The sequence below is a fragment of the Pelodiscus sinensis genome, chromosome 7 (assembly GCF_052426305.1).
Source record: "Pelodiscus sinensis isolate ZL-2025 chromosome 7, ASM5242630v1, whole genome shotgun sequence".
Lineage (NCBI taxonomy): Eukaryota > Metazoa > Chordata > Testudines > Trionychidae > Pelodiscus > Pelodiscus sinensis.
In genome coordinates this window covers 25,713,273-25,725,300 of record NC_143058.1, presented here as the reverse complement: position 1 = coordinate 25,725,300, position 12,028 = coordinate 25,713,273, and positions in this window count along the sequence as shown.

Here is a 12,028-nt window from a genome sequence, read left to right as displayed (position 1 = left end):
GGGAGAGGATTGCTTGTGTAATGTACTTTAGATCGCTCTTCACTATTTTTCTGTCCTCTAAATGGGTCCAAATCCTGTAGTCCTTATTTAATACAAACTCCCATGGACCTCAGTGGGTGTTTTGTCTGAGTAAGAATTGTAGGATCAGGCCCTAAAATGAGTGTAATAAATGTCTCAGATTATTTCTTCCCAAATACTCCTCTTCTATCCTTTTGATAAGACATCTATTGCAGTTAATAAAAACTGATGGACTTGTATAACTCACTCTGATGAAGTGGAGGATTGTATTTTCTCTGTTCACTTTGTGATGTTGCATGTGATTTCTTCTATTCTATAGTAACCCCATGTTTGTGCCTCAGTTTCCCTGAGCACTAGACCAATACCTAGCTGGTGATAGCTGAAACAAAAGACAGAACTATGTAACACTCTAAAGACTAACAAGATGGTTTATTAGGTGATGAGCTTTCGTGGGCCAGACCCACTTCTTCAGATCAATATGTGGAAGAAAATCAGCACAAATATATATACCAAAGTGATACAATCAAAATGGTATCAAAGTGATAAAGTCCCATCCTTTTTTTGATTGTACCACTTTGGTATATATGGTTGTGCCGATTTTCTTCCACATATTGATCTGAGGAAGTAGGTCTGGCCCACAAAAGCTCATCACCTAATAAACCATCTTGTTAGTCTTTAAAGTACTACATAGTTCTGTCTTTTATTTCAGCTACACCAGACTAACATGGCTGCATCTCTATCACTATTGTAGCTGGTGATAGGAATTTGGGTGTGAGTGTCTCCCTCATGTACACAATGGTTGATGCTTTCTGCAGCCTAAGCTTGGGAGGGCTGTATGACCAGGTGAGAACTTTTGCTGGGGAAACTAGGCAAAGGCTGGAGGCAGGGCTGGCTAAAAGGGAGATGGGCTGCTGGGTGAGTGCATGAATCTCACTGGCTTGGGGTGCAGAGATAGGGGGCAGGGCTCTGAGGGGGTCTGAACCCACTCTCCCTTAGATGGATTTTACTGACAGTTTCTGGTTACTGTGCTGACAAGTCTGATCTATGCTGTGTTCCTGTCAACTAACAAACCTTCTGTTCTACCTCCTGGCTGAGCTATGGATGGGTATGCAGGGCCAGGTAACTCCCCACACTTCAATGGCAGTCACTCCTTCTCAGACTGATGTAAATGGCAGTTTTGCTGTTCACTTCACTGAGTTCAGGACTGGGCTCACAGGCAAAACCCTAACTTCCAAGCATAGAGAGGTTTAATATGGGCTTAGATATCACATTCTTGTGGAGGATGTAATGACCCCTGTTCTGAGGTTGGTAGAAAGCTTCACATGACATCACAATGGCCATGGCAATAGGCAAATTGTGATCCTACCTTTGAAAGAATTGCCTATTGCAAAGCAGACAGCAATTTGAGAAGAGGTTGGTAGGAAAAGATACATAAGTGATTTCTGAGTACATATTGGTTCCACAAGCTAAAAGCATAGCGATATGTAAAAAGAAAATTACAGGTATTACTAATTTTACTACCCTACTAGAGAACAAATTATTGCTTAAGCAGCTATATATTTATCAATTAACATTATTTCTCTATCCCTGTCTGAGTCTCTGTATTGTTGTAACTCTATCAAATAGTCATTTGCTTTTTTGTCGTAATAATCCCTTCAAATTTGCTCCTTTCATCTGGATCCCTGTACGTTATTTGTTGTTCTGCTAAATCCCTATTACAGAGGCCTATGAGTTCCAAAGGCCTGATGAATAATTAGAAATGTTTTATCCCTAAGCTTCAAAAGGGTGCTAGAAATAATTATAAGCAAACATTTTATATAGCATTCTGTGTCAATCCAATCCCTCCTTTATGATGTTTGCACTTTAGATAGTGAGGGAAAGTGAGATCTTGGTTACCAGCTCTGTCAGCATACAAGGGACAGATGTTCAAGTTGCTGTATCTTTCTTCTTCACTCTACTTCCTGGCAGCTTGAGATGTTCAGTACATTTCACTGTTAGTCAAGCCTGTAATCTCACAAGGGCACAGTTAATTATTGATCAATCAAAATGAACTTCATAATCGTATTGGCAACCAGTTCTACACTTGAGCCTCTCTCTCTGGTCCATAAAGTGGCTTATTGTAGTCACCTAGGTTATATCTACACTCTAACACTATTTTGGGATACCAGAGTATACGAAATAGCTATCCCGTGTCTTAACAGCAAGGACATTATTTTAGGCTCCCTATTCTGATGTCCGTGTAAACTTCATTCCACGTGGTACAGTGGGTTCAGAATAGTGGGTTATTTTGAAATTTGGTGCTGTGTAGACATCACCAAATTACAAAATAAGCTATTTCAAAATAAGCATAGCTCAGATAACATATCTTATTTTGAACTATAGTGCAATGTAGTCATAGCCCTACCGTGTACATAAATAATGCCAGATCAGACTAGGAAAGAAGGGTTCAGGTTTGTGACCGGAGTTTAGTGCTAGCCAACAGCATGCCCACCTGGCTCAATCTTACTCTTAAGAGAATGTTGGGAATGAATCTATCAGTTGTATCCCCTGTCAATGGAACAGTCACACTATGTTTTCTCTGTGTAATAACTCTGCAACAAGGGATATTTCTCTATATCATAATGCCACTGAAGTGTCATAATGCCAGTGAAGTCAGAGGGAGTTTTGCCTTTGCCCTTTCAGTGAGACCAAGATTTCAGCTGTTCACTCCAAGAAGAGTTTAAATTGAATTATTTTAAAGAAGAGAACGAAATAAAAAGTACATTACCAACCAATAAGCTGCAATATCATCTGCTCCCTTCTTATTCTTCCATACTCCTGCATCTCTCATCTCCACAAGAAGCACTTTTTTTTTATTCCTGTTCTATTTCAAAAACAAATAACACTGAGGACAACAACAGTGCTTGTCTTAGCAAAGGCCCACATTTTTAGCCCATTGCTATCCTTTGTGATCATTACTAGATTTACCTGGTGTTGCTCAGGTCCTTAACTCAAATAAGTTTTGTTTTTCTTCATTTATATCATTGTTCTGGGATACGAGTGGGAGGGGCTCAGCATAAAGATTGCCCAGGGGAGAGAGGGCAACCCTAGCCCTCTCTCACCACTGCAGCTTGGGGTCAGTGAGAAGCTCCTGTCCATGGCCACTGCCGTTGCAGAGGGCACAGTCAGGGAAGAAGGCAACAGACAGAACACAGACAAACTTTATGAAATATAGAGTAGATATCTGTCCCTTTCTCCATTTCTGTCCCCTTCTGCCCCCCTGTGGTCATTCTACAGTATGACTCTCTTCTACCAGATCCCTCCCTTTCCATTTTAAGAGAAACAGTCAAATTCCAGGCATATCAATTGTCCTGGCACAACCAAACTCTTACCTTGCTTTAAGTTATGGTAAAAGAAAGTTGTATACTACATTTGGTGGTCTTAGCTCTTCTTATTTAGGAAGAGTTTTTGAACAAATGGACTTACAAGTAGACAGAGAGATATAATTTCTAAAAGATATAGTGTTACCTGAAATTTCACTGGAGACCACTCCAAGGTTACACTTCTTAAGGATTTATTAAATGAGGAATTAACAATCCACTATAGGGTTAAACTAAAGGGGATTGTGCTGTCATTGAATGCTACTATAGAGTTAAACTCAAAATAAATGAGTTATCTGATACATACACATTCATTCATGCACTCAGGCACTCTCACACTTAGGCAGGCAAAGAGTTGTGGACAGAGAGAGAGAAAGAGAGAGAGTGAATGAGACAGAGACAAAGAGAGCGAGAGCACCAAGGCATAGTACATCCGGAGCATCTGCCTGCAGTCATGGAGCCCAGCTGGCAAGCTGATCAAAAAGAGAGCTTCTGCCATGTATTCTCTCCTTTCTATTGGAACTGGGCAGTTACTGTCACATATGCAGGGCCCTTCCTTCACCCTCCTCACTGAGAAACATGCCCAGACCTCCCTTGATCCTGGTCCTTTGTTTGCTTAGAGCAATGGTGACTCCATGATTGCTTTAATTAGTCATCACCTGGCTCCACATTTTTAGGCTTGCTATTTTCCTCTTCCCAAACACACTCCAGTCTCCTGTCTCACACACATTCTTATCACAGCTTAGAGTAAGTTTCAGAATTTAAAAAGCAAAGTGCAACTTTGTAATCTTTGTAACTTTAAGTCAAAGTTCAACAATCATGGAGCTTACAATAAGTTGCCAAACTTAAAAAGAAAAGCAGCTGAAAGTTACAAAGAAACAATTGCAAAGCGTCAAAACTCAATAGTTACAAAGATACTTTCCAAAGCACAGCAACTGAGAACAATTCCTAAATCAATCATCTACAAGTCATCAGCAATAAAGTGACTTAGAACACAACTGATCCCTCCAATGTGTTCACAGCAATGCAGTCAGAGAATGACAAAACCTGCTGCTTAGTCATGTGTTGGCAGGACCGTACAGTTTAATGCATTTCCAGAATATTTATGTGTAAATCAGGGCACTCCAATTTACAGGATAATAGCTCGGGTGGAGACTTTACATAACAAACAGTAAGTTATTACACTCTGTAGTGGATCTCCTCTTTGCTCCTGTCCTCATGAGATAATTCTCATCTGTGCATTAAGGCATTGTGTACGGAATGAGATCAAGATAAGTGCAACCTTACTGGGTACTGGTCACAAAAGAATGTAACTAGTGTTGCTATCTTTCCTTGTGTAACTGAGTCAATGGAGTTAGTGAATACTGGCCACTGTGGATACTAGACAAACTTTTGCAACCCTGATCTAGATCAGGTGAGTGGCACCAGTAACTAGCATTAAATCATTTTCCCCGGCACTTCTATGGCTCACACTTGTATTACCTTTGCTTTTATGTTGCATGTACAACAGTATGGAACATTATGTAACAATATATTTCTATTCTTAACTATACCCTGTAAATGAAAAATTTTTCCTACTTCAATCTGCAAAGTCATCATCCTTTATTCATATAAATCCCCTCTGAAGACCCACTTCTGAAGGTATGTCTACCCTAGCCCCCTAGTTCGAACTAGGGAGGCTAATGTAGGCATTCGAAGTTGCAAATGAAGCCCAGGATTCAAATATCCCAGGTTTTATTTGCATGTTCCTGTCCGGTCGCCATTTTTAAATGCCACTAGTCTGGACTAACTGCCTGCGGCTACATGAAGCAGTTAAACAGTAATTCGAACTAAGTCCTTAGTTTAAATTAACTGTTACACCTCATTCCAGTTAATTCTACACTAGAACTAGGGGGCTAGTGTAGACATACCCTGAGATACTTATGCTTGCTGATGAAATCTTCTACTACATCTTATACTGCTCATTAGCCATCAGTAAGAAATTGCATCATCTTATTGACGTGGCCCCTATCCTTCCTCTTTGTAGCATATCTGATATTACCCTGACAGCTTTACAGGTCAGGGATCTTATCTTTTAGGTTTATTGAGAGGGATCTAGCACATTCCGGAACAAGACATGAAGTAATGTATAAGAATTAATTATATGGATGATGAAAATATTCCCAACTACGTTGGTTAAGATAAAATTTAAAGGCTATAATTCATGACTTGGGATACCAGAACCATAAAAGGATAAGTCTACACTGGCACTTTACAGTACTGTAACTTTCTGGCTACGCGGTGTGAAAAGACATCCCTACCCCCGAAGCATAGCAAGTTACAGTGCTATAAAGCACCAGTATAAACCAGGCTACAGTGAAGGCAACCACACTCCCAGAATTGTTAGTTTCTCTCCTTGCAGAGGTGGTTTTACATAGAGCGCTGAGAGATCTCTCTCATGATGTGGCCACTTTTTCAGATTAAAGCACTGCCGTGGTTGTGTTTTAGACTTTTAAGCATAGACAAAGCCTAAGTGTCCAGATTAGAGTCAACCTCACTCAGAGGCATGTTATTGCATTATTGATTATTATGCAGGGTAATGCCTTCTTCTGAAGTGGTTTTGCCTACTGCTGGAAACAAAACACTGGTGCTAGTACCACCTAGCACAATGGGGGCCTGGACTATTACTGGTATTCCTAGGGGCAATGGTAATACAAATAATATAATTAAAGATGTGCCTAGTTCTGATTTGCCAGAGCAGTTCCTATGTTTCAGTAGTACAATTTAATACTTCATATTGAAGTCACTGGGCATTCTGAATATGAAGCAACTATAGGATGACTTCTCGAAAGAATGCAGCATATGTATTTGCAACAGAGAGACACCCTCTCACCTCACCCTCTCAAAAAATGTCTGGAATATATTACTTTTTTAAGTAACCTCACTCCCTTCCTCACACACACCACAATATGTTTACAAAATTCTTATTTGGTCTTTTAGTTAACAAATGATGCAAGCCCCGAACATTCATCCCTGCTTAAATACTGTACACCATAAATAACCTGTCTATCCTAATTTTATCTTGACCACTTTATATTGCACTACTCTTGTACAGGAAATGGACAGTATTTAATATTGATGGCTCTGTAGGTGTCATTTAATCATCCCTATTGATTGGATTTCATCAGAATGTGGGGCTTGAACAGAAGCTTTGATTATACTGTAAGAATTCTTTGCAGTTTTCTGTAACTCAACTCCATATCAATGCACCTTCTGGTGTAATATCACTTTCACAATCAATACCTGAAAATAAAATAAAAGAGACGCCTCTAGGGGGAAAAAAATGACGAGTCTCCTTCTAAGTTTCTTTTTGCACGTAGATTAAATCTCCCCAATTGAAAATGATTCATTTCATGTTTTAATGTCAGAGCAAGATGGCAGAAAAGGCCTGAAAGAGTCTCCATAGATTATTTGTGTAATTTTACATAAGCTCTCCCTTTAATTCTTGGTTGATATTTGAAAATTGATAATTTTTAACAATTAAATGTTAATTTAATTTTACTGTTATTCTTATTTTAATAGTAGAGTCATAACTATATTTTTGGATAAACTGATAACAAGAGGACTCTCTCCTTATCAAACTTCATTTTGCTTAGAATTTGCTATTTAAAAGTTTGTAAGGACTTTGCTGAGTTATCTTATTGTGATTCTGAAAACCACTCCACACCATTCCACTAAACTATAATGAAGCCATAATTCTATCATCCCACATTAATAACATGCAGCAGATAATATCTCATTACTGATGCTGTGATGGGTTACTCCAATGGGAATGTTCAGGTAGTTCTTTTTACTGTTTTCCTGAACTCCACTTCTATGCATTAATTGATTTAAGATGTGGGAATGCAAAAATCATCTCTGTGAGTGTTTCTTAACCTTGTCAGGTTAGCAACCCTTTATCCAAACTTAAAAAAAAAATCACAATTGGTTTATATTTACTACAGAAGATGGTAAAATAATTTTGTGACAGGAGGGTTTCAAGAGGTTGACCGAATAACTTAATCTTAGATGGTGACTTGTGATTTGTGGGGAATGGAAGAATGAAAGTTTCCTTGCTTTAAATTGTAGTCACATTATCAACACTTTTAGGCATCCTAATTTCCTTTCATGACCAAACCCCTCCCCAAACAAGTTTATAATCCACTGTTGGAAAACCATTAATCTAATACTAAGGTATGAGGGAAGAGGAGAATCCCTTTCTTTTCCAGAAGATCATATAACCATATGTACCATTCCTCAATTGTGTTAAATAGCACATTTCTATTCACTCACATAGAGTCAGTGAGCCTGCTATTAGTTGCTCTCAAAATAATGGAAAAAGCTGATATGAGTTTCAATTGATAAATTAAAGAATTGAAATATAGTTAATGCCAGTCAACATGGTTTCAAGTCATGTTCATGTGGAAATGATCAACCCAACATTTGGGAGGTATCGATAAAGCACATATTAAATGGTTAGCACTAGGTAACTGATATCTTAAAAAGTAATTCTCAAAGAGGAAGCACCTTTGACCATGGGATGCTTCTAGTGTGGCTCACCAGACACTATTATTAGGCCTGATGCTATTCAACATTGTCATAAATGAACTGGCAGTAAATAAATATAAAAATCTTTGCTGATAAAATGTGGATGACAAAGATGGTGGAATGCAAAATAATGAGGCCAGGATAGTCAAAGAGCAAAATGGATGATTTTAAAAAAATCATGTTCATAGAAATTTCTTCTGTTGCTTCCACCCAGTAAAAGTAACAGTCATTACTAAATTTGTGAAGATATTTACTGTGAATGTTCACTACAGTTTAAAAGCAGGCTCGCTGACAGAAATTCTGAGCCCCAAGGCAGAACGGTCAATGGACCCCATACACACAGAAGTCACACCCATGTAGGCATGATCAATCCAACACTTGAGTGACATTGTGCCAGTGCTGGCTAGTGCCCAGGAAGCTGTCAGCTTTGCTGGCAGTGCCCAACAAGATACTAGCTGCACTACTGTGTGTGCTTTTCCAGAATGGCCAGGGTTTCCATATGCCCATCTGGTTGGGTTATCAACTGTCTAATTGCACAAATCCAAAATTTTGCCCTACCCCCTTCCTCATCCCTTCCCTGAGTCCATAGCCTCATTTTTTCAGGAAGAATGGCTCTTGCTCAAGAGGGGGTTTTTACGCAAAAAGGAGCAGTCTACACAGCTCCTTTTTGCACAAAAGCCTCTTGCTCAAACGCGTCTGCCAATTAATTATGCAAATGAAGCATGGTGATATTCCACACCACGCTTCATTTGTATAAGCTTTTCCAGAAAAAGGCTATCGTGTAGCCATAGCCTGAGTGTAAAAGGGGGAGTGGAAGCAGGGTGCGAGCTGTGGGAGGGAATTTGGGTGCAGGAGTGGGCATGTGTGTGAACTCCAAGCTGAGGCATGGGGTGAGATGCAGGAGAGGGTACAGAGTGCAGACTCTGGGTGGGACTCAGGGAAGATGGCTGGGAGCAGGTTAGGGAGTCAGAGTGAACCTCAGGAAGCCCCCAAAAGTAATTGGCAACTCCTGGGCAGGAGGCCCAGAGGATCTCTGCATGCAGCTACCCACAGGCATCACACCCACAGCTCCCATTGGCCAGTTTTCAGCATTTGATGTGCATGCAGCACACAGCAACTCTACTCAAGCTGCAGGAATGTGCCTGCTGCTTCTGGGAATGGTATGGTGCGAGGGCAGGCAGGAAACCTGCCTGATACCCACTGTGCTACTGGCAGTGGATATGGTGGCAGGGCCCTTATATTCACCCCAGCCCCTGAACAAATACCCCCTTTCATTCCCTGTCAGCAGGTCTGTTTTAAAGTGAACTTGCTAGGTCTATGTCTTTTTGCATTTGTGGCTATTCATATTAAGTTGCTTACTGGTAAGGGGAAAATATTTTTTAAAGAGGTATTGGCAAACATTCAGGGAAAGTTAATGTTGAATTAATAAGTATGAGTATTTGCACCAGAAACCTGATTTGAAAGAATTACTCCAATCAGGGAACAAAAGTCTATCATGTGACCTCTGTGTCCAATGCAATTGAAGCAAGCCACTTTGAATTTCAGGTATTGAATTCTCACAAAAAAACTATTACTGAACAATAAATTGTAACAAGGGAGGTTTAGGTTGGCTCAAAATGTACTCAGAGGAATGAGTGTATCCTGAATCACTAATGCTATTCAAATACTGACCAGATCAACCATGCTCAGCACATAGTTGTGATGATGTGATAAGAGTAGAGCCTGAGGTGATATGACTGTAGACATTTTAGTGTGAACTGTTTAAAGGTATATTCTATGGCAATACATGGCTGTATCATGGCAATACAAGTGGCCGTGCCACTTTAGCTTGCGCTACTTTGCTGTCATTAAGAGGTTTTCATCTGACCCAATACACGGGGTGATGACATTGCAGACCTCTTCAATAGTGATGTGAAAAAAAGGAGATGTCCAGGATTATACAAAAGTATTTCATCTCTACTGCCTGTATTTTTCTTTCAAGTTCTGCTATAAAGGTCCATGTCTCACACACATATAGAAAACTGGAGATGACCAGTGTTTGCGGAAGTTTCAGTTTGGATTTCAGGAAGATGTTCTTGTACTTCCAAATTGGCTTCAGTTTTGTGATGGCTGCTGCTATTTGCTCCATTCTTGCCAGAATTTCTGCCTTTGAGCATCAGTGATGATTGCCCCCAAATACTTGAACTTTTTCATTCTCTCCAGCTCTTGTCCATTGATAGTGATGTTTCACTATCTCCAGGGTATGTTGTTCAGAGTGGATCATCGCTATTGGTGCCTGGGGAGTTAAACTCCAAAAGGCACAGGACCTAAATCTGAGCAGGATGCTCTTAATCCCAGATCCAATGCATAGTTTAGACCCTGGTACAACAAATCACACATTTAACTTTAAGAAAAACAAGCATAGCCCCATTGAAGCCTACAGAACTCATGTACCTAAAGTAACACATGTTTAAGTGTTTTGCAGTTTGAGGCCTAAGACTGTATATCCATTATTCCTTTATGGAGTGACCCAATAAGGATGCCAATTAGTGCAAAACCTGGTTACAGTTTCTGTGGTCACCTATCCTCTGAAAGAGCTGGATTGAGCCCACAAGTTCATTTCACAAACCCTACTCAATAACTACCAGATGGTAACAATATTCATTCTCAGCTAACCTGAGCCAAATTCAGACTTCTGACCTAAAGGTGAAAAGCTTTGTATCCCATTAATAATGTGATGAACTGCCTTGACCCTAAGTCGTGATTAAAGGACTGTTTAAGTTATTCAGTAGCTCTGGATCATATTGTTTGCATTTTGTTTTTTTGTATACAGTTTGATAGTGAATCTAATGATGGAATTGTACTAAGTATTTTTTCTGTTCTTTGTTTAAAAATGCTTCATATTAAGATCTCTCCTCACCTAGGAAATATCTTTTTGTTTGGCTCTTTTCCTCTCGGTGGGTGAGCTAGCTGCTTGCCTTTATCTAGTTGCTCAAAATAACAAATGTCAAAGCTTGGAAACTGGTAATTTGGCAATTTTAGACAATCGCCTCATAACCACGTTTTAGTACACCTTTGAAGCGGTAGAAGTTCAAAGACTTTGAAAAGATGACTATTGCTTTGCCTGTTGCTATGAGTCATTTGAAGTAATTGGTCTTGTCTGATGTATGTTTTGAACTGAGGAAGTAGAGCTTTATTACCACAATCAGATACAGGTTTTAGCTAAGGAAGTGGAGTTTTCCTCACAGATGTAGATGTTTGCTTGATAAGGCAGAAAATAGACAGATGTGCTTCTATGCACCAGGGAAGAGGTGTGGAGAAGGAACAAATACAGCACTTGAGAAAATTCTATGACGCTACAGTCAAGGGATTTTGGAAAGATTCCCAGTAAGGAAATTTCTCACAAACAATAATCTCATATTTAAGAGAGATACATACTTAAATTTGTATATACTAAATAAACATCCTTGTTGTTTTTTCCCTAGTGATTGCACTGCAAAAAATTAAATTAGTGCCTAAAAGGTCTTAAAAGAATATCACCCAATTTCTTTCTGTTACTGTTAATCAGATTATGTATTTCTTACTGATAAATATACCCACTAACAAAGCTAGTTGCTTTATTAAAGTCTGGTTGTTTGGTTGGTTCCCTCATTTCACATCAAACTGGCTTTAGGACAGTACAGTCTACAGTAAAATAGACATTCATTTTTTACTTTGATTATGTATTATTCAGTTTAAAAACCATCATTTTTCTGTAGGGAAGTTCCTTTCTAAATCCTTCATTTAAATAGCACTAGAACAAACCAGACGGCATCGACAGGGAAAATCAAGAAGGTTAACAAGTGCTAGATTTTCAAACTATAAATGGCTGTGGCATGGACAGTTTACTTAGTGGATGAAACAGAACCTTACCTTCTGTTATCCTGGAGTCTGGGTTTATAAGTCAAAATAATCAGAATCAGGATTGTAAGGCAAGGAGACAAGGACTATACTTGGCGTTAGTGGTATGAGGACAGTAGTCAAGGCTGGAGTAGAACAAGTGCAGCTGCAAGTATGGTACCTGATCAGCTGCTGCTGTGCTGTTGCTGCTGCCATTAGACTCAGGT